This window comes from Leuciscus leuciscus (genome assembly GCF_965113295.1).
Source record: "Leuciscus leuciscus genome assembly, chromosome: 7".
Lineage (NCBI taxonomy): Eukaryota > Metazoa > Chordata > Actinopteri > Cypriniformes > Leuciscidae > Leuciscus > Leuciscus leuciscus.
Window position 1 is genome coordinate 18534105 of NC_138731.1, and position 25026 is coordinate 18559130.

Consider the following 25026-nt stretch of genomic DNA (forward strand, 5'->3'; position numbering starts at 1 on the left):
GATGTATTTATTAGGATTTTACACCCTTTCTAATATCAAGGTCAATTTATAATAGCTTTACACTGAGTAAATTAAGTTTCTACCTTGATACAGCTGAACTCATAAGTAGAATGCTATGTGATGAAAAACCTCCCACTGAGATCAGATTGATACGAGTTAATATATTATACAGGCACAGAACATGTTAATAACTTGTGGAAAAAGGGGCAGTTACATTTCATCATGCAGGGCTTGAAAGATTAACAATGCACAACTAATAGCATGCCACACATTACATTACACAGATTTTGAAAGCACACAGAAGCTGGAATCCTTCGTCTACTGTAATAATCTCAGAATATGTGGTCATATGTGTGCAGTGGTTACATATCCACAACACAAAATAGAGGAGGTATAAACACCTTCATACACGAAGTGTGAGGTTGTGCTTCCTATAATGTCTATGCCATTTAAGGAAGGCTTTATGGACAGTCCAGCAATCTCCCTGAGGACGTGCAGAGGTACTCGTAAATAGGTGAGGCCGCAAGCAGCTGGGAACCTTAATTGCTTGTCTTAATTGCACTCGGAAGACTTCCTCCTAGCAGGACAGTGTTTAGATGTGAAATGGAAATGATCAGAACAGGTGAGTGAGGTGCATGCTTGGGCCTCCTCTTATCTCTCGTATTCCTCTAGGTTGGGTCGTATATTGAACACATACTGTGTGAGAGCTCCCGGACATGCAATACTGCTGACATCATGGAAGATACTGGCGCAATCTGTGATCCTCATGCTACTTGCCAGAGGCAGGTGAATAAAATAATAAAAATGAAAAGGATCTGTAGCACAACTAGTGAGATATGAGTTAAAAGGATAGATCACTCAAAAATGAAAATTCTGTCATCAATTACTCAACCTCATGTCATTCCAACACAAATGACGATATTTTTAATGAAATCTTCTGCCCCTCCTTTGAAAGTCTATTCACCCAAAACTCTGACGGTTCAAAACATTCATAAGGAGATCATAATATGAATCAAGCGGTTTAATCCAAGTCTTCTGAAGAGACACGATGATTTACAGATTTAATTTAGGCTTTTATTCACATGTAAACATTGATCAGCAAACATACATAGAGCACTCGTAAACGGATTCATCAAATTTGAGTGCTCTATGTATGTTCGCTGATCAATGTTTACATTTCAGTGTATCTGTTCAGACAGACGCCAACATTCACATGCCGTTTTTTCGCATTGATCTGAACAGACAAATTGCATGCAAAGTTTTTTATTGAGCTAATGTCTTTGTTTGAACAGCACTAATAGGGTTAGTTCACCTGCAAATGAAAATTTTGCCATCGATTACTGTTCTCACCCTGACGTTTTTCCAAATCAATAGGACTTTTGTTCATCTTCCAAACAAGTATTGTTTATGAAATTAAAACGTTTATTGCACCGAACATTCGTCTTGCCATTAAAATGCCTTTATATTTTAAAGTTAAGGGGTTTATTCACGTCCTTAAAGTTGTGGTAGCATTGACTGTACTGTTGCTCTTTTGAAATCCAGTCATTTCAATTGGAATCCATGCGATCCATAATTTCACGTAAGGGCATGAAATGTCCCAACACAGATTATGCATTGGATTTGAAGACAATTTTCCTCGCTGATCAACAGAAAGCTGCTTTGTGTGAAAGTGACGTCTGTGTGAGTGTTGCTTCATGCATAAGTGGACCGCCAGTGGACCTGTTTTGGTGGAAAATTTTGCTAATGTTACCACAAGTAAGAGCAATAGCAGTAGTAATGCTTGCTTTAGTAATACTACTACAAATAACAATATACTGCTGCTAATCATAATAAAAATAATGCTATAGACGACCATCTTCATCAACATGGATATAACCACACCATAATTTGTCTTACTGTTGTTCTTGTATACTTAACATTTTATAAACTGACACCTTTGTAAAGATTCCTGTCCAAAGTACAATCTACTCTTTAAAGTCGTGACATTCCATTAAAGACTGCAGGTGTGGTTGCTTGTTTCGTTTTTCCCATGACATCAGTCTGTTCCCAGGAGGCAAACCTAATCTTCTCATCGCAGAAACCCTGTCGTAAACATTGTTCAATGAGGTTTACATTTAGCCACTTAAATGCAAATCATCCCGCTGCTTTGTTCCAGTGAATCCAGTGGAAACTTGAGAAATCCTCTTTGAGTTTCAGAAGAAACCAAGGAAATACCTGAGAGAGCAGATCAAAGATGTGAACTTGTCAGATGGCATCAGGCTCACTAAACACCTACAGCTACATGCATAAAAGAGGCATCAATCTGGCAAATAATCAAATTATTTGCAAAAGATTTGTTGTATGTGTTCGCTTTGAATAGCTCATATCAGTGAGGGTCAGACTATCGCTCTTATACAGTTCCATTTTAACCACAAAATGTTGCAGTTCCTAATAAAGTTACATGGGCAAGTGGCAAGCAACTAAATGTCATTAACTCGTCAGATCAAATGATTGCTCATTTAGTGCTAAGGGGAACCGCCAGGGCCCTCTAGACTAGGGCCCTCTAGACTCAAAACTATTGTAAATATAATATAAAAAATATAAAAAATATAAAAATAAATTAGGCTACTACTTTAAAAAGTCAGCAGATCTAATGTTATATTTGGAATTCATAAATTGAAAATAAACATCTAAATCTTTTTGAGGAAATAAACCCTTAACATATAAAGAAGCACATTTTCTCCTTATTAGAATATTTCCACCTAACGCTTTCAGCTCTGTGATTGGTGGTCCAGCTGTGAAATTACAGAGGACCAAACAATAGACTCCATGCACGATCGCCTCGGCGTTTTGTCTCAGCCCGCCCATTTACATCCGGTGCTGCGCCCGAAGCCGTTTTTGCATTAGGTGGATATAATGGCAAATTTAACTCGCTGTTTACAAGAACTTCCAGCGGTTAACGTGAATGATGTTAACAGTATGAGGCAGTTAGCTGTCACACCTAAGAGTAAGAAAGAGAAGGGCTTTAAATGATATATTTCGAGCTACATCGACAACTTTGAGGATGAGTATTCTCTCATATCATGCAAAATCCGACTTGCGAATCGGTTTCTAAAATCGTTGTCTCCGTTTCTGAGAAAATTATTTTTATGAAAGTTGTGACGCTAGTACACTTTGCTATAGAACGCGCTATGAGGAAGTAAAGACGCTGGCTGAGATTCTACCGGAAATAGGTCAGCAGCGTTGCATAGAGCGTATAGCAGGTCAATGAGAGACTAATTTCAAATGACAGGAAAATTGATCAATCATATCGTACCTCTAAATGGGTGGGGCTTATCACTATTTTTATGACAAGTTCCATGCGCTGCAGGAACACGATCAGGAAAAAATACCGCTAATAAAATAGCTAGCGCCTATAGAAAACACAAGTAACATGCAGCGCCAGTGGGTTTTTCTAATTTATTAATGTATTATTATTATTATTATTATTTTAGGGATTAAGAGAAATTAAATTAATTCAATTGAACAGTAGGTGGCGGCATGTGCTCATGACACCTGCCCGCCATTAAAATAAAAGAAGAAGAAGAAGAAGAAAACGCATGTTAGCACATAGGCCCTGTCCCAAATGGAACCCTAAGCACTCGCGGTCTTCCTCTGAGTCCGCACTTTCGTGACCTGATGCCGCTTTGACTGTCGGGAAGAAGTCTGCTGCGGAGCCCGCATCAGCGCGGGCTCGGCAAAAGTGCGCATCAAGGGCGCAAATTGACCACATGGGGGCGCTCGCGAGCACCCTTCTGAGATCTAAAAATGACAAATGGGACACACTGCGGTCTCACGGACTTAACGGACACGCGCACGCGGCAGCCATTGTAAGTCCACAAGACCGAAAGGGCTCATGAAGTGTGTCATTTGGGACAGGGCCATAGTTGCTCATTTAATATCCACGCCGTTTGCTAGATAAACTTTTAAAGAAAAGCTAGAGTTAATCGGCAAAGGAAGACCAAGTTACACCAGAGCTTAATTTTTTGCAGAAAGCCAAAGCTTTTTAAAGCATTTCAACCCCAGTAGTTAAAGCGATACCCCTGGATGACATCATCAACCAAGAAGCTAAAGTTTCACTGCTGGAAATGTCCTGTTTGGGTAAGTTATTTAAAATCTAATAGGTCACATGCCAACCGATTTTATTCTGGCCGCCGATGCCCCTGTTTTATGTTAAATTTATTTGAGAAAACAGAATTTTTGCTGAATTACTAGTCAATCTGTAATCTGTAAAAATGTCTTTGATGCGGAAGTGTCTGTTGCTTTTGGTCTGAGTGTTGTCATGTGTCAGCTTTGTGTTTTTTAAGAGGACACATGCTAGGCTGAGTTGAAGGGGGTGAGAGGGCCAATGTTCAAGTGTCATGGTTCACTAGTTATTTTGACCCATTACAGCTCCTTTAATATAGAATATTCCACTTTACATACTGCATATTTCATGTACATTTTATTGCATTTTTTTAATTGTATTTGTTCTCAAACTGATCTGTTGTACTCACTGAAATGAACTCAAGTGAACTGGGCGGGGTGAAATTGTTTTGCTGCAGTCTTCCTGTGGCTTAAACACAAACAAAATCTCTTTCACTTTCATTCTTCTTAGCATAATAAACATCAGTGAGATCGAACCACAAAAACACTGCTAAGTGCACAGTCATATTTCACTCTTGAGGATACATAACCACATGCATCTCCAACACTTCCAGTCATCATCGTCTGCCTCGTGCTTTGCATCCACTTCTCTGTAAGTCCAGAAATGCCACCTGGGCCACTGCTGGGGTCTCACAGCTAGTCACACATCTGATGCCCTTTAGCTGCATTCAAAGGTCAAAGCACCATCCTGGGAGATGTACTGTACACATGTGTGTATTGATGACACTTAAAAAGTCTAATGTAACGAGTAAAATTGGCTTTGGCAATAATTTTATTAGGATGGCTTGAGTTCAGTTATAAGAATGATTTTCTGACCCATGCTGAATTGCTGATTTCAGTTAGCCTATACTTTATTTCGATAGTCCAATAGACATTCTACTAACTTTAATTTTGCAACTACATATCAACTAACTCTCATTCATTTGCAACTGCATGTCAACTACCAGTCATTAAATATAGACTGTTCGTTGAAGGTTAGGACAATACTCAGACAGCAACATATGGCGCTTTTCCACTGCACGGTACGGCTCGGTACGGTTCGACTCGGCGCGGAACGGTTCGGCTCGCTTCGCTTTTCCACTGCGTGGTACGACTCGGCTCGGTACGGCACGGTTCGTTCGCTTTAGCTCGGTTGCTTTTCCACTGCAGTTAGTACCGCTTCAAAGTGGGTGTGACTGATCGTTATAGTTGCCGTCTCTACTGCCATGACATCATCATATTAAATGCGAATTTTTCATTCCGGGTTTCCCCATCCGCTCCTCGGCAACCAACGAGAGAAACGTCTGCACCTCGTCCACTGACCACGATTCAGCCATTTCTTTTTTTAAGTTTATACTCTTTTTTTGAAGCAAATACTTTTAAAACAGGCGCTACAGTGTTGGCTGTTGTCTACTGGCTATTTAAATCTAGCGGGTTTAGTGTCTCATGTTGTAAATACAATGACGCTGGTAGTGATGATTCTGTCTGACCTATCAGTGATCTGCAGTGTTTTCACGTCACATTTTAGTATCGGTACGGTACGCTTGGAACCTCAACAGACCAGGTACCATTTAAAGCGAGCCGAAGCGAGCCGTACCGTACCGTACCATGCAGTGGAAATGCGTCATAAGTGAGCCGTACTGAACCGAGCCGTACCGTACCATGCAGTGGAAAAGCGCCAAAGCGTGCCGTACCGAACCGAACCGTACCGTACCATGCAGTGGAAAAGCGCCAATAGTGTCAGCCCAGATCCGGGCCACATCTGGTACATGTGGATTCAACAAGTACCAGATGTGGGCTGGATCTGGGCCGACAATATGTTGCTGCCTGGGAGGTTAGTAGAATAAGTTGACATGTAGTTGCAAAGTTATTGTCAGTATAAGTAAAAATAAAGAGTTAGCAGACATTAAGCAAACAGTCTACTATTACTTTAATAACTGGTAGTTGACATGGTTGCAAAGTTACATATAATTAGTAGAATGGCTAAAGCAAAGACTGATGAAAATAGAAATAGAACAATGGGGTGACAAATATGTAAAAAAAAAAAAAACACACAAAAAAAAAAAACACATTAAGCCACCAAAACACTCAAGTATGAGGAATACAATTACAAACACTTTTCTGACAGGTGCAGTTTCATTGAGAGATTAAGACTGACTTGTGTTATATATGATGATGCTGTGGCTAAATTCTGTTTGACACATGAGATGTGCATGGAAAACTGCTAAATGCTGCAATATTTTGTATTATTAGCTACATTTTACTATCCAAGGATAAACCTCAATGAGGTTGTTGGCTACTTGTTTTGCTGTCATCTCAGCCTGGCTTATCTCACACACACACACATGAAGCAATGAACAGACAGCTTTCAAGTCAGCAAACAACTTTAATGAAAGAAACACGCAATCAGAATAACTTTTCACTTGCGGCGCTTGTAGTTAGATTCATCTTTCGTTTGTTCCTCAAATTTGACATGCTTTCACAAATTCCCCAACATCTTATCATGATCAGCAGCCCCCTTGTTCTTGGATGCGTTTTAAGTGCTAATCCAATTTGTAAAAGCTTATGTGCCATCTAACTGCAAAGAAAGTAGGATGGAAAAATTCCTGACAGATTGATAGGAAAAAATATTAAATCAAAAGAGCAGCGCTTAAAGCTATCACACTAGCAGAGCATGTTGGTGATGCTGGAAAACCAATAAGTTTCTGTCAGCACTTGTTGTCCACCGTTAACCCAGGCAGTAACAAATACAAGGAGGTTTATTGAAATTCCGAGGTTGGACATTTATTGAAACTGGTGTTGTAGTGTTTTCATGCGTGCGAACATATATTGAACCTTAACAGCAATATAAATGCCTGAACTTGACAGGCCGTATATGAATAAGGTGAAGAGTGTGCAGTCGTGTGTTTGAGTGTGAGTGGTAGACGAGGGTCAGTGGAGTTTACAGGCCTCCAATCAGCTGTAAGTGAAGTACATAAAAACAGCCGCATAAATACTCCTGTATTTAGAACTGCAACCGCTGATGTGCTTGTGTTCACACAATAAATGTGCATTATTGGTAACTTATTTTTTTTTAATCAAAACAAAATTTGTCTTGGGTCTCTGATAATGAAAAAATAAAATAATAATAATAATAATAATACAGCAACATGAGTAAAGGCCCATTCACACCAAGGACAATAACTATAGCGATAATTATACAAATATAATATATAAGGATATTTTAAAAAAAATTCTAAATGTAAAAGAATTACACAGTCCACACCAAAACTATAACGCTAGAGGGAAATGATTGGTTGGAATCACTTTCAGAACGATTAACTTTGACAGCCAATCAGAATCCCTCGTTTTATTGGGCTCAAGGATTTAAAGTGACAGAAGACAAAACTGCACCGCGCGCTTTGGCTAAACAAAATGATATCGTGCATTGATGTGGACTCTAATATTAGTTATCATTATAGTTATTGTTCTTGGGCCTTAAGGCTCGAAAACTGCTCAAATTAAAACTATGTGTGCATGAATATGAAGCTAATGCATATTAAGTGAACAATACACTAAATGATTCCTAAATCTAATGGACTAGTGTGTGGTTGGTGGTGGTTACATGTGCAAGTATACATTCTTAAATGTAGGCCTAAATCTTAAAAAAAGGCTATATCATATATAAAATAAATATTCACATTAGTATGTTTTTTTTGTTTTTTTTTACCTATAGGCTATACTTTATGCAATGCAGTAGTTCTAAACTGGCCTGTTGCAAGATTGTTCTGACAAGGTCATGGAGAGCATGGAAAAAACAATGCCAAATGCAAGTAATAAAATGCTATAATATAATGAAGCTTTCAAAAAAAAAAAAAAAACTTTTGTTGTTGACGTCAAAGGCAGTATTTTGGTGCAAATATGTCTGTAACTTAATCAGATGACACAAATCAGATGACAACATGGAGAGTTATGTGTCATGTGTCAGAAAATGTGATTCAGTATGGGTATATTTATAAAGTAGCCTATGTAATATTGAGTAAAAAAAAATAATTCATATTATATGTGACTCTGGACCACAAAACCAGTCACATGGAGCAATTTTATGAAATTGAGATTTAAACATAAAAGCTGAATAAATAAGCTTTCAATTGATGTAGCCTATGGTTTGTTAGGATAGGACAATATTTGGCCAAGAATACAACTATTTGAAAATCTGGAATTTGAAGGTAAAAAAAAAAAAAAAAAAACATTGAGAAAAAAATCACCTTTAAACTTGTCCATTTATGTTCGCAATAATGCTGCATTCACTCACAAAAATACATGTTTTATATATTTACAGTAGGAAATTTACAAAATATCTTCATGGAACATGATCTTTACTTAAGCCTAATATTTTTTGGCATAAAATAAAAATTGATAATTTTGTTGACTTTTGCCACAAAAATTGTGATCTAGTGTCACATATTATGAACATATATGCCCAGAAAACCTGTCAAAGAGAACAAAAGCACAAAAAAACATGTTCGTTCACCTATACCATTGTGTGTGTTTCACAGGAAACCGCCCATGCCCATATGACAACATTCAAGTCACAAGCAGAGAGTCATAAAACTAATTACTTTAGGAAAACTTCAAAACACATGATAAATACTGGCTGCATGACAGGTGTATATGTACACACATGACTTGTGATGCGAGTTTACCCTGTACACCCAATAGCCATGCAGGTCTGCAGTACAAGAACTACAGACATAGAAAAACATTTATCCATTCATTCATTCTCCAAACCACTTGTCCTTCTTTAGGAGGCTGGAGCCTATCCGAGTGTCTCTGGTCGTAGGCAGGGCAACACATATGGCCAGTCCATCACAGGGCCATACAAATTTTCAAAATTGACTTGACCAATTGTCATAAGTCTGATTAAAAGTCATGTCCACCTGACACTGATTAATGGTTTTTCTTAGGTTTTTCATAGTCCTCAAAAAAAAAAAAAAAAAAAAAAACTGTTTTATAGGGGTGTAACAATATCGTATCACAATACAAAAATGCAACATGTATCGTGGATAGTGACAGTATGTATTGTGTATAGTTCACCCAACATAAAAAGATCTCAGAGTTTTAGTGTCAGTACTACATTAAACTACTACTATATATAATGTTGAATTTAATGTATAATAATGCAATGGGGTCCTGGTAATTTCAAATGTATTATGTTACCAGTAAAAAGTGGGCTACATTATTTTAAATATATCTAGCCAGTGACAGAGTGAAAGCATATTCATCTAAAATAAATCTGTAATTTTCAGCTTCAGAATCATGAATATTTTTATTCTGGTGTCACCATTGTCCTGTGCATTGGGTTATCAGCACCAAGTCCAATCATATTCATTTACAATCACAATGTAATACCACATTTATACCAGTTTTTGGGGGCGTGCATATGGTGACGCAAAAGTGTGTGAAATTCGATGCAGTATGCACTCCAGGCGGCTAGGTGGCAATGTGAGAGAGCCACCGTGAGCAGATCGGTGCCTTCACTGTCTAGCAGACTTTTGCGTTTTTACCCTTTAGACGGGTGGAGCGTTTTTAAGATTTCCACTCTGGAGGGTGGTTTCACTTTTTTGCGTTTTTAAGCCCCAAAAACGCCGTCGCCGTCTAAACGAAAGGCACATCTGATAATATATTTTTACGTTTTCACCTGTGAGCGTTCTGTTGGACTTGGTCTGTACGATTAGTTGATCCTCCTAAACAATTCCAAGCAGATATTTAAAAGTTAACTTTTGGATCAAGTGAAAACTTTTGGTGTAAAGCTACCATAGCAAAGCTTTGGACTATAGGGCTAAATGCACACACTGTAGATCCAGCTTTGCCTTACTGTATTGACCCAGTTGTATCTGATAATTAACTGCATATTGTAACATGCCTCAACTAATTGCCTCTGTTGTGGAATTTTTGTGCCGTTGCAAAATCTTTTATGCATGCATAAACATAAACACAAACATTCACACTTATTCCTTCTTTGAAACTGACATTGCACAATCTTACAAACGTCAGAGTCCATCACATTGCCAAATTTTTGTCCACAAAGACCAAGAATGATCTAAGCAATCATCGTTTGTGCGTGCATCTGACCTCTGTCCTGGGTGAAATGCCAGGCTTGGAGATTCATGTCATTGTGGTTCTGTATGAAATAAACAAGAAATTCTCTGTGTATCCACAGAATTTGAACAACATGTCCTGTTACCACACACACGCACACACACACACACACACACACACACACACACACACACACACACACACACACACACACACACACACACACACACACACACACACACACACACACACACACACACACACACACACGCACGTAATGTCTGTATCTGTTTACACCACCACAACTAAAATGGAAAAACACCAAACAATAACATGAAAGAAAACTCCCATATCTAATATCTTCCCATATCTAAACATTTGAGCTTTGATAGCTTCACCTATTTTCTTAAACTCTAATTCTTCGAAGACAATAGCAGAAGACACTTTTACCCATGATCCTCAGGGCCATATAAAATATTTCTGTGAGTCTGATGTTGCCATTGTCTGAGGAATGGATGTGTTTTCATATCTGATGTAATTTTGCATCAGTGTTTTCCTCATGTTACTCTGCATTAAAGGGTTAATTCACCCAAAAAAAGAAAATTTTGTAAGTAATTACTCACTCTCGTGTTGTTCCAACCCTGTAAGACTTTCGTTCATCTTCGGAACACAAATTAAGATATATTTGATGAAATCTGAGAGCTGGCTCACTTCTTCGTAGGCTTCTATGTAATCGATTTCTGCCATCCCAGAAAAGTTAGTAAAGACATTGTTAAAATAGTCCAAGTGACTACAGTGGCTCAACCTTAAGTTTATCAAGCGACGAGAATACTTTTTGTACTTTTTGCGTTTATCTTTCGAGAGCGAGAGTGAGCGTGTGTGAATTACCTGAGTCTGTGCATCTCTCAACAGTGTTCGGCTGCAGCGTCCCTATAGTGGAGCTGTAAGCTTAAAGGGGACCCTTTTTCAAAGTCTTGATTTTACGTTACTTCAGCATTGAGCTGGGCGGTATATCGAGTTTGTACGATATAACCATATATTTTTTAGAAACGATATGGAATGAGGCAAAAACGTTTATATCGATAAAGTAGTTTGATACGAGCACATCTGAAAAATAGCGGAGGACGCAGTGTGAGCTGCTGCAGTGAAAGTACATAGTACAATTTGTCCTAAACATGACACAAGCTAATATTAAGGGCTTCAAAATAACTCTTAATATATAGTTAACAAGTTTAAAACAGGCTGTCAGATGGTCTGACAGATACTGTTGCTGACTGATAGATAAATACTTGCGTTGTTTAATGCGTTTGAGATGTGGTGCTCTCCTCAGTGCTTAACTTACATTTCACAGGTATATTCTCCATCTCTACATGTTAGAAAGTCAAACAAATATGTCCATTTCACTGTCAGGAGAGGACAAGCTTTCTTCAAGTGAATCTCCGCTAAAATTCAAGCTTCTGTGAATGAGCGCCACTGCGCCAAACAGACGGAGCACACGAATAGTAACACAATAATTCTGACTAAAATATTTGTTGTTGGAGACAATAAATGTGCCATGTGGAATTTTAAACCTACAAGTATTGAATTATGAAAGTGACCATTATAATGGAGTAATCAAATGCAAGCTAATATAATTAGTTTGCGCTTTTGTTTTTATTTTCATTTTTAGTTTAGCCTTTGGTCAATTTAAAAACAAACACATTATTTTTGTTTTTAGATTGTAATGTTAGAATGTAATGTGATTTTAACCACCTTTTTGCACATAATGTATTAATAAATACAGATTTTCTTTATCCAAATAGGAAAACACAGAAAGTACCGATATGTATATCGCCATTTAACAAAAAAATACAGAGATATGATTTTTTGGTCATATTGCTGCAGCAAGTCTCTTCCCAGTCTGTCTCTATGAAGCCCCTCCTTCCGAAAAGCGCATTGAGCTCTGATTGGTCGGCTGTATCAGTCTGTTGTGATTGGTCAACCGCTTCAAGTGTGTTTGGGAAATATCACACCCCTTACCATAATCAGAAGTTTCAACACACTATTAAGGCAAGTCAGCCAGGCCTTGCCCCCTTTATTTGCGAATGCAGCGGAAATTATTGTGACATGGGTGAATGACGGATAAGGATTTAAAATGTAAAAAAATAAATAATAATAACCTGCCAAAAAATTCTAAAAATGAGGACTTTCTATACTTATTAGAGTGTTGTGTATGTACACATTTCAAGAATGCAATTAACCATTTCTTTGGTGAATCAGATCTTTTTTCCCATGAAAATGTCTTCCTGGGTAACGTAATGAATTGTTAAATTAATTAGGCTACATTTCTACCATTGTTGGCATGTACAAATGTACTGATATCCATTATTGGAGCTCAACAAACAATTAGTGCTCAGAAAACTAGGCTACATTTTAATCACAATTAATATAATCAATTTGGGATTTCATATAGACATGGGCTCATTTTTGGCTGCTGATAACTCAAAATTCAGAACCAAATAAAAAAAGAAAAAGCTGGAAAATGTTTTCCAATAAAGTAAATAAGACTTGTTTTATCATTAACAGAATTGTGTAATCTAACACACAAATAAGGGTTAAATGAATTGCCTGTGCCATTGTTAGCTGGAATAACATATCCTACTGTATGTAGATAGATCGGTATCGTTTGAATTTTAACAATTCAGATTATTATTGATTCATAATTTCGATTCCAATAAGGTAAAACAACAACAACAACAACAACAACAACTTGAACTTGGAAGTCTTATTGCAAAACATTTAATTGTAGCTGAATACCATGAACAAAAGTAAACAAGCTAAAGAACATTTACACAAGGAACTTTTGGCTATGGTGTAAAAAAAAATAAAAAATTATTTTGTTGTTTGATAAACATTATTATAGAGACAGCAGCAGAAATATAAGGCTGCTGTCACTTTAAGAGCTGCATGGATACAATATACTTTTAAACGTTTTCTTTGTCAACTGTTTACATTCACTTAAGACATAACCGACTGTGTTTACAAGGATATTTTGGCATATTTTTGTGTGTATTTGTCCATTCAAGTGCAAAAAGACATGGAAGAGAACTCAGTATCGCGTACTATAAAGCACGAGAGGCAGCTTTCTGTGCGCATGTCGTTTTGGATATGTGCGCAGCACAGAAAACGGTGTGCAAATCTTCTTGTGCTTGAATGGTTTAAAGTCATATTAAAATGCACACAAAGGAATCGATAAGAGGAATCGAATCGAAATATTTAACTTTAAACCAGTATCCAATTCCAGAATTGGAATTGTTTTCCGATTCACAACCTTCAGAAACTGCTTACTGACATAGAGAATAACTATATAATAGTGGACTTTGTGCTTTGTAACTTTATAGGCTAGACCTTTTTCATGCTCAAACAGCAAAAAAATTGGACACCAAAGTTGAAAATGTAAAAAAAACAAAAAACATAATAGGTCCTCTTTAATTGCTTCAAAAGAAGTGGCTACGTTTACATGCAGCCAAATAATCCATTAGTAATCGGATTGACAGCTCAATCGGACTGAAAAGCCTTAATGTAAACCTTAATCGATCCGATTATCGAGCTCGATCTGCATGAAATTTCGATCCGATTGAAAGGGGTGGTTTATTCCTTTTCTAATCCAATCGAGAGGACATGTAAACACTTGACCGGATTGAAAACCGAAACTGGAAAAGACTGCACATGTGCCATGACTTAGAAATGGCATAATTGACGTATGACGCACAGAACGAGCTGCAATTGTTGTTAAATACAATTTCATAATATCATAAACGCGCGCACATCAACCCAATCACTTTATTTATCGTTGATGTAAACACTACGTTCAGATTCATCAATCGGAATGATTTCATTTACCACCTCACACAACTATAAAATTTGTCTTGTCATCTATTAAAGCTTGACAGGCATGGAAGAAAAAGCCTCTTGCCTCCCAAAACAACAGTCAACTGAAGAAACGCCTATGATTACATTAGGAGTAAATGAATCCACTGTGCCTTTTACAGAGCACTGATTTAATTTGAAACTCTGAAAACTGTCGACAACACTTCCTGTAACTCAATCGTCTGATGAACGCATTGTAATAAATAAAGATTTTATTGCTGGTGAATATACTTTGCATCAGCAGTCCCTCCTTTTCAACATGAAGAAGTCAAGTGTCATAAAGGCATTTAGATGCCATTTTAGATGCACCTAATCCAATAATAAAGAAGTACTTAAGGCCCAGCGACTCACGTAGAACATCTTCAAAACGTTGCTCACGTAAGCAACAAAATGTTATCCACGTGTCTCCGCATTCACTAAAAATAGTTATGATTTTTCATGTCCTTTTCCGTGAGGCATTCAGTGTTTAGGCTTTGTGACTGATGTAACAGACATGTGCTGGTAAGCATTAAGGACTGAAAACCACTCCCCAATTTAGAAAGCAAAATTATGTTGCTTGCGTATGTGATTTGTGCAGATCCAATGAGTTTTCGTTTGGGGATGTAAGGGTATTGGCGAGCGAGAAAACATTGGTGACCGGTCAGTCAGCGCGTGTTCATTTGGGTAAAAGTGGCAAATCACGTACCTGACAATGGCATGTTTACTGTAGCAGCAGCCAATCATGTGAGCTCTTCAGGTTCCCAGCTAAAGGCACCCACACACTACAAGATAATCAGGCCAATTTTGGGCCCAACTCTCCTCTTCCACCAATCCTATGGTAAAGTCCTGATTATCTTTATGGTACTACAGATTATCTTATCAGATTTTCCTGTGGTGTGATGTGTGATAAGCAGGGCTTGACATTAACACCCGACAACCCACCAAATGCAGGTGGATTTCAGCAGTGGTGTGTAAGGCGTAAGGTCTCGAGACACTTTTATTTTTTTTATTTTTTTTTACGTTGCACAAGACGTAAGACGTGAGCACAATGGTTATACACGTCCGTCCAGCGCGTGTTTACATAGAAAACAATGGAAAAGTAGAGCATTGGAATGAGAAAACACTTTCAGTGTGAACGGCCCCTAACTCAGTCACTCCTATACTAGACACTTTGGCAGGTTGAATTAATACATTTATCAATTGTAGTCTTTTAAAAAAAGGCATCTGAAATAATAAATTAAATACACACAAACAGTCAAATACACACAAAATAATGTCAAAATGCTGCTCTTGGCGAGTATTTTTTCCCCATGGCATTGATGTTCAGAGAACAATTAGAGGTAACATTTCCATGACTAAATAAAAATATGCATGACTATATAAACAGCAAATACTATATCAAAAGAAAGCACAGAACCTTTGCATTAAAAGCTCTGAACCTTTGCTTTTTCTTTTTATCAACACGTGAATGTGGGTGTTTAATAAAGCACACACACATAAAACATATTTTGAATAAAAAAACTGAGAATAGATTGAGTAGATCGAGTCCATAAACACCAAAACGGAACCCTTGCAATGTCTTCAAATGGAACGTCCTAAGCCCTTGATCACTTGGAATCTGCAATCGAGCTGACTTATTATTTACATTTTTTCCCCTAATGAATTTGTTTTACGTATTTAGCTGAACAAATTCTTAAGCTCGAATGGATACTTTGATAATTTTCAATCTGGTTTCCGACCGCATCACAGCACAGAGACAGCGCTCATAAAGATAATAAACGATATTCGCTTAAATACTGATTCAGGCAAATTATCAGTGCTGGTACTACTCGACCTCAGTGCTGCATTTGACACTGTCGATCACAACATACTTCTTGACAGGCTGGAAAACTGGGTGGGGCTTTCTGGGATAGTCCTAAAATGGTTCAGGTCATACTTAGATGGGAGAGGTTATTATGTGAGTATAGGAGACCATAAGTCTGAGTGGACATCCATGACATGCGGAGTCCCTCAAGGCTCAATTCTTGCGCCACTCCTGTTCAACCTGTATATGCTCCCAATGAGCCAAATAATGAGAAATAACCAAATTGCTTACCACAGCTATGCAGACGACACACAGCTGTACTTAGCCCTATCGCCTAACGATTACAGCCCCATTGACTCCCTGTGCCGATGCATTGACGAAGTCAACAGTTGGATGTGTCAAAACTTTCTTCAATTAAACAAAGACAAAACTGAAGTTATTGCGTTTGGAAACAAAGATGAAGTTCTCAAAGTGAACACATACCTTCACTCTAGGGGTAAAACAACTAAACATCAAGTCAGGAATCTTGGTGTGACACTAGAGTCAGACCTTAGTTTCAGTAGTCATGTCAAAGCAATAACTAAATCAGCATACTATCATCTGAAAAATATTGCAAGAATTAGATGCTTTGTTTCCAGACAAGACTTAGAGAAACTTGTGCATGCTTTCATCACCAGCAGGGTGGATTATTGTAATGGACTCCTCACTGGCCTTCCCAAAAAGACCATAAGACAGTTGCAGCTCATACAGAACGCTGCCGCTAGGATTCTGAGCAGAACCAGAAAATATGAACATATCACACCAGTCCTCAGGTCTTTACACTGGCTCCCAGTTAGATTTAGGATTGATTTCAAAGTATTATTACTGGTATATAAATCATTCAATGGCCTAGGACCTCAATACATTGCAGATATGCTCACTGAATATAAACCCAACAGATCACTCAGATCATTAGGATCATATCAGCTAGAAATACCAAGGGTTCACTCTAAGCATGGTGAGTCTGCTTTTAGCTATTATGCCAGCCACAGCTGGAACCAGCTTCCAGAAGAGATCAGATGTGCTCCTACAGTGGTCACATTCAAATCCAGACTCAAAACACTTCTGTTTAGCTGTGCATTTACTGAATGAGCACTGTGCCGCTGTTCGTCCGACTGTTTGTACTGTACTGTATTTTACACTCTATTTTTCTAAACTGTTTTAATTATTCTTATTTCTTTTAATTATTTTAATTTCTCCTATGTCAGCAGGGCATTTAGCCCGAAACTGTAAATGCCCACTCAGAAGGTGATAATGTGAAAGTGATTAATGTGGGTTTGAAAGTAGAACAGTATTTAAATGACGATATTAAAGTTTTCGTCTGAGAAAGAATGTGAACGCAGTGCTAAAGTGCTAAAGAAAGTGGAAAGAACGTGTGAGTAAATGAGGGAGAAAAGAAAGTTAAAGGAAAGTTGATAGATGGAAGTCGTAAGAAGATTGAAGGTTAAAAGAAGGTTGAAAGATTTAAGTCTTAAGGGAATCCTTTGAAAGAAAGATCTATAATAAATATTCTTTTTTATTTTTTAAAAGTACTGTATTTTATTTTATTTTTCTAAACTGTTTTAATTATTCTTATTTCTTTTCATTATTTTAATTTCTTCTATGTAAAGCACTTTGAATTGCCATTGTGTATGAAATGTGCTATATAAATAAACTTGCCTTGCCTTGCCTTGCCTTGCCTTACGCACCAATCTATAGGCATGTATGTATGCTTGGGCTGATGGAATTAAAATGAAATGAAAATTACACAAACAAAATAATACAATAAACTGTAACAGCTTAAGGTAGCTATAAGTATTATATCTGGTTAAATGTAAAAATAACTCCAATATCATACACTAGTTTGTGGGGTGGTTGTAAATTAAGCACAATCTGCTGTGACGTCTAAATTGGGGTGCAACGGTTCAAATAGCTCACGGTTCGATTTGTATCACGGTTTTAGGTTCACGGTTTCGGTGCGATGTTAATGGAAAAAAAGGACTACTGTCAAAAAACTAAATAAAAAAAAAATCTAACTACAAGCAACAGCACAAATAAACACAATTAGAGCAAAGATACATATAAAATAAACAGTGCTTTTCAGGTTTTTCAGGTAGGTCTCTAACATTAGTTTTCAGGTACAGAAATTGATTAAAGTAATCAAATATAAAATAGCATTGCATATTTGACTCTATACATTAAAGATTAATCCTTATTAAAGTTACAAAAGCTATTCAATCAAGAGCAGTGAGTGATTCCCTTGATTTGTATTGTTTAACATTAAAAACACAGACCTGAGGAATATCAGACTGCTGTCCCTTTAAGATATAATGCAAGGATACAAAATACTGATACTGTTACACATGCGTTCTTCCTCGACTGTATAAGTTCACTTAAGGCATAACAGACTATGTCTGCCAGGATACTCATCAAGTAGATGGACGGACATGTTGACATAATTTTTGTGCGAATTTGTCCATTCAAGCGCAATGGACACACTTGAAAGAGGACTCAATATTTGCGCGCTGTCTGAGACTTCACTGCGCGCGAGTTCTCTTTCACGTCTTGCTCTTGAATGTTTAAATTGGCAAGGCTTAAATAAGTTTAATTTAACCACACAGCAACATGTGCTGTTTAAGTCTCACCTGCGCTTGCACGCTATGAACACCCGGGCGATGACTGCGTAAATGACTGGTCTACGAGCATACAGCACTCGCATTGAACAAAGTTTACAAAGAGTGACCGTTTTGTTCATGTTTTTTTAATTATTGCTGTTGTAATGTATTATTGGGGAGCCAGCATGTGCATCCATCGACATAAACATACATTAGAGAAACTGTCTGTTTTTACGTGTTATTTTCAACAAACCAGATTATAGATGCGTTATCATCATTTGAAATCAACCGCGATGCAAATGCGTGCCGAACGGTGGATGGAGAATGGTACGCATCGATTTATTTTTTTACCAAGAACCGTTACACCCCTAGTCTCAAACGGATCTGCCTGAAGTGTACATATTGAGTAGACTCGCTCCCTCTGTCAAAATAGAGGGGTCGAGCCCCGAGGGTCTGTCCAAATAAACTTCTCTCGCCCACTTGACGAAGTTGAACGCACTTCAAAATGGCAGAGGGAAAGTGCTTAGGGAACTGCACGTGTGTATGTCTAAAATTGGAGTTAAAAGCAGCCACATGCTGCGTCCCAATTCGCCTACTTATACTACGCCCTAAAAGTGTACTCTTTTTGTGAAGAAAAAGTACATGCTTTTGAATGTGTTGCAAAAGAGTATAGGCAAGCTTTGTGACATACTACTTCGTCATCTTAACGGACAGATCTGTCACGTGCATCCTGTCACCGTAAACTGCCCAAGGGGGTAATCCAGCATCCGCAAAGCATACCTTCTATGGGGGCATCCATTGGCTAACAAGCCATCACCTGCTGTTAGCATTCTATTGACTCCCATTCATTTTGGTGTCACTTTGACAGCGAACAACTTTACATCTGAGGTGTTTAAAGACACTATTTGTCCATTGTTTATTTCTAAAGAAACACGTATGCACAATGTATAAAAGGCTTCATTACCTTGTATCTTACGTTATGGCCCCGTATAAGACGTTTTTGTAAAAATAGGCTAACGATTGCGTCACAACCACGCGACTCTCTGTCGCACAGTAGATAAATTACCGTATAGACAGGAGGAGAAGCTCGCAGGCACTCGGGGGGACGTGGAAGCATAAAGTCCGATAAATTCAAGAATACTATACCAAAAGTTGCTCCTGCTCCTAGCTCATGCACAGCTCCTACTCACGCTTTCCGTCTCTGTAAGATTCGGAGGGAATGATTCAGATTTCTCTTGGCACAGCTACTAGAAGACTTACAACTGTCAGACAGGTTGTTCACGTCACATCTACGTCGTCAAGCTCAGTTTGAGACTGCGCAGTACGCTCAGCCATCAGGAAGAGAGTTCTTTGACTTCACTGGTCCTCGTCGAAGTCTATGGGGTCGCTGTGTCCATTTATTTTACTGTCTATGAAACTGCCCTGTCAATCATCTTGCCACAGTTAAAATTCTCCATTCAATCTCATTTAATTTCCTACCGTTTAGGAGAGAAATGTAGTTGCACGTTCATCTGCCAGTCGTGGGTCTTTCATGCGGAGACTCTCCTCATGATTTGCAATTTTAATATAATGATGCATTTTAAAGTAAATGGCTAAACGTATCTTTATAAAAGTTCACAATGCTGCTGCAGATGCAATATAATGTAGACAACATTGAATAAATACATTTTCGTCAGGTTAGATACTGATAATTAATCACTCAAACCCCTTTATCTAAACCTTTCTACATAACCGGACTTGTCTTACTGTAGTTTAAAAAAACAACAACTTTTCACTTGTTTGTAGTTCTAACCGAATCCTCGTCCAACGCGCGATGGGTTGTGGGCAATATTAGCCGTTAGAGTGCACATCGACCTGCACTTGGGATTCTAACCGGAAATAGTAGACCATCCGGGTATCTTTGGAACACTCATTTCAACATACTACAATTTGGGATGTACTAATTCTATTTTCGAATACTATTTAGGACGGATAGTATGCGAATTGGGACGCACCGACAGTTTACGCAGAGCATCTTCTTTGCATGTTTTTGGATTCAGAGATGCTGTACTATTTCAGAAGGTGTGTAACAGCTCCCCCTACCATATAACAGTGAAAACATGGCGTTAATGGCGGGTTAACGCTGTGTGATAAATTATGGAAATGGCGGGGAAAGAGTTAAGTTCAAACATTGAAATGTAATATTTCCATGAACTTCATCTAAGCATAACATAGCAATATATATAAATAATGTATTAGCATGTTAGCCATATAACCATGTGACCGGGTACATTTGTGCCAAAATACAGAATAATTTGAGCACATGCCCATTGACAACAACAGGAAAGATATAGGCCTATGCACTGTAGCATTGTTTCCTCCCCTTTGGCTTTTTAGGCCTATTTGTTTCACATAGATGATTATATGGTTGGTTGCATTTTATTATTTGAATTGAGCATGTTTTGTTTCCCTGTTTTTGTGACCCATGTCTTTGGTAACAGCATTGTTAAAACTGTTTGACCGAATCACGTTTCATCCCTCAACCTAATCATCTAATGCATGCAGTCTTTTTGACAATGTTTCTCTACTTCCCGTATCTTTTTTTTTATCGTCTCATGGTGTGTAACAGTATGAGTCATTAAGCCATACAGACGAACTGCTCATTAACAGCAGCGGAACAGATTGTCAAATGACACAGGGCCATATCATTGTCATCTATAACACCTGCATGCTTCATTTATGCCTCCATCTCTGATGACCTTTGACCTGTAGTCAGAATGCCCTCTCAGAGAAGCTCACTGACATATGGATAATGGCTGGCTATAAGGATGGGTGAGGAGTGAACTGTCTTTATCCAGCTGTTACTAAAAGACATTAAGGGCAGCTAACAGCCAGTTTAAAGCCACCCACAATTCCTTAAGCCTCAGGGGATGCACATCAGCGGAAGTTTCCAGCCGTGTCCGTGCATGTTAATTTGTGTCTACGTTCAGTGGGAGTGTTTTTCTGGCCAATGCGTGTCGTCTATTGTAATGGGTGGATTGTGGGAAAGTCGTCAATTATAACGTGCATGCAAAACTTCATTCCTAGAGGTTTGTATTGGTGTTGCCGTAAGCATGCATATGGCATGGGAATGTTCTGATGTAAACTACACTCACTAGCACACAGTATCATATCTGATTTAACCTTAAACCACATCACATGGTAACTGGCACACTTGTGAGCTGAAGGGTTGCTTAAGGCTCAGTTCTTGTGTTTGCTGCCAGGGTTATTCCTCTGTGGAAGAGCCAATGCTCCTCACTACGGCTGACAAAATTCTAACTGACTTAAGTGCTGTCTTTCAGGGAGCTTTCACACTGGGCTCGTTTGCTGTGGTCCGAGCCCGAGGGTGATTGTTCCCGGCGCCCCCCGCAGCGTTGGTCTGGTTTCACACTCGACTTGATTCTATCGAACCCTGGTGCGTTTGCGTGCATCTTACGTCATCGCAAACGTGCTCGGCGCGTGATACAAAACAGAACGCTGGTCAATATATTGTGTTTTTTATTAATTCTGTGATATTATGCGCAGCTGAGTGAACAACACAGGTTTAGTTGTGTGTGTCGCATAAGGTGGCCTTCTGCTGTTTGCAAACGTACTCTTTTGAGGAGACAGTGGATTTCCATTCATTTGTTGCCCTGATTCCACGCGCGGCATCCAAAATCTCATAATCTTTCATTGGGTATTCTTTTAAGTAATTTGTCGTGTTATCATGTTGCTTTTTTTTATGAAACTTAGCCACATTCAAGTGTTGATAGAAAAAGAATGCATGAGGCTAGAATAAAACATATTTTGATAAATTACTTATTCATCATACAACATAATATTCTGGGGGCCATGAAAATGATCAAAAACGCTGGGGGTGACTGGCAACAAAGAGTTAAGTGTTTACTGCTTTCATGTCCCCTCCAATGTCAAAATCTACACCTACACCTGCACCTTTGACTAATGGGATAGTAAAGTGTCCATCAGATGCACACTTCAGAATCTCGTCAGAATTAGGTCATCTGCGCAATTTTCACCTAATGTTTTATGAGTAATGTGAATTTGGACATACTACTCTTTTAACAAATGTTTTTTTCTCCTACTATACTTAATATTCAACAATATGATTGATCTGCCTGCATTGACATCATTATATGAGAACTGAACTGAGATGGACGATGACATCACTTTTTTTCTCCAGAGCGACTATATATATAAATGAACTAAATGAATATAATTTTTACAAAACAATGAACTATCACTGAATTTAGCTGGACTATGATGCCATTTTCTTCTGCTGTACAGCCGAAAAAAACTTTGTTGCATTATTTTCCTGTTCTGTATTGTAAAAAGCACTATATAAATAAAGGTGACTTGACTTGACGACTATTAGGAAAGTATGCGTATTCTGATGCAGTCTCTATATGCCTAAAACACTTTTGCTTCTTTTGGCTGGCTGGCTGTAGAAGATGGATTTAGGAAAGAGAGTAGCCTATGTGGTTTAAGGTAGTCAAATGGTTGTAAAATGGCAGCAAAATGTTTAAAATAGCCTAAATTGCATTACCAACAAATTATATTTTTCCACAAATATTATGCCACTAACAGAAAATTTGCTGGCAATTTTGTCCAAAATGTTGTAAACCATGTCCTTTTGGTTTTGTTCATTTTCCCCTCTGAAAAAAGCTGAGCAGGGATTTCCTGGAAGTTTGAATTAAATGGCCACTTGTGGTGAGGGTCATCTGTGGCCTTGATTGCTCTCGCCATCTGTACTTGTTCCTTTTATTCCTGAGTTTCGATTGATTGGAAGAAAATCCTTTAAAATCCAGCTCCTAACCGGAATGGGAGAGAGATGCTTTTCCTCCTCACCCTGTGAAATGTGTCAACACAAGCAGATGGCAGGAGAAGATGAGACAACATCTTCCTCTCACCCTTGTTATAGGCGTCCTGCAAACGGGAACATCCTGTCTGCTCTAAAAGGGCGTGCAAGTGTGTGTGCGGAACCTGTCAGGCTCAGATCACATGATGGTCACTATAATCTAAGCAATTTCATTTGAATTCTACTGATTGGAAGAATGGCAGGTAAAATGCTGTGCCTGAATGTTTAATCAGTAGAGTCTTGTAAATTTCCATACTGTTAATGAAAAGCCTCAGATATCTCCAAACCCCTCCATCCATTATTGGCTCTTTCCACAGAACGGATAAACTCCATTGGCTTGCATGATTCAATGATTGACATGAATCAAAGGATATGGCGGCTTGGCATCAAATATTGTTTAATTCAATTGATTTAACATTTATTTGTATAGCGCTTTTCACAATACATAGTGTTTGGGTGTTGAATATGTGCATTTGTGTGTTAGCTCTTTATATTTGTATAACTCTTTATAACTCTTATATTGCATTTTTTCTAATTCAGCTTACAGTTGTGTAGGATGCGGTGTTGTTTTGAACATGTGACATGGATAGCGTGTGGTCCTGTTGTTCTGTGTGGTCTGATTTACGAGTCTTTGCTTGTCTTTATGGCCCAGTGAGCGATAAGAGTGTAATCAGCTTACACAAGCTCTGATCCCAGCCCTACACTGTCTAACAGTAAACACACACACGCACACACACACCCCTCATTCAAATCGCCACATTATGCAATATTACACGCTCACATAAGCACCGGTTACATACCCTGTGTGCTGGGGAACAGCTCCGGATGTTTGCTGTTTTGGTCAGGCGGAAGGAAGGCCTCTATTTCTGTCTGTTTGTGAGATTGTAATCTAGACTTCACTGTTCAGTTTGCAAAAAAAATCCTGATGTTGAAATAAACAATAACCAGTTAACGGTCAGTGTAAAACTCCTGTAGGACTGGGAGATATAGTGAAAATTTCATATGTGTGATTAGCATTTATACACAAACAATCCCGTTCAAACGTTTGCAGTCATGAAGGTTTTGAAAAACTTTCATCAAAGTTATACATGAATTTTGAACAATACCCGTTCTTGTCTTAGGACAACTTTGATGAACTTATGATCCACTTCAAATGTTGACTACTGTATTTTGGTAACAATTTACAATAAGGTTTCATTAATTAACATGAACTAAGAATGTTAACGGGTATACAAAATAAATACTACAGCATTTATTCATCTAATTTAATGTTCATTTGAACATTCTCTAAAACATTGTTAAAATCAAAAGTTGTATTTGTTAACATAAGTTAATGCACTGTGATTCAATGAACGACTATTTTTATTAACTAACATTTACAAAAATTTTAAAATATAGTAACCAAATGTATTACTCCGTGTTAGTTCATGTTAGTTAATGCATTAACTAATGTTAACAAACGAGACCTTAATGTAGTTTTACCTTTATCTTTTGGAAAGATATTCATATTTTTCCCCCCGCAAAAACACATTACAAAAAATATTTAAAATAAAAATGCTGTTCTTTTGAACTTTCTCTTCATCGAATAATCCTGAAAAAAGTCC

The 25026-nt window shown here is 38.0% G+C and overlaps 1 long non-coding RNA gene across 1 annotated transcript in view; it reads left to right on the plus strand.

Moving 5' to 3' along the window:
* Positions 1 to 3919: 3919 nt before the first annotated feature.
* Positions 3920 to 25026, plus strand: part of LOC309503200 — a 37250-nt gene continuing 16143 nt past the window's right edge. Inside the window, exon 1 of the long non-coding RNA XR_014207562.1 lies at positions 3920 to 4119. This is a non-coding gene — a long non-coding RNA (uncharacterized lncRNA). The remainder of the gene's footprint in view (positions 4120 to 25026) is intronic.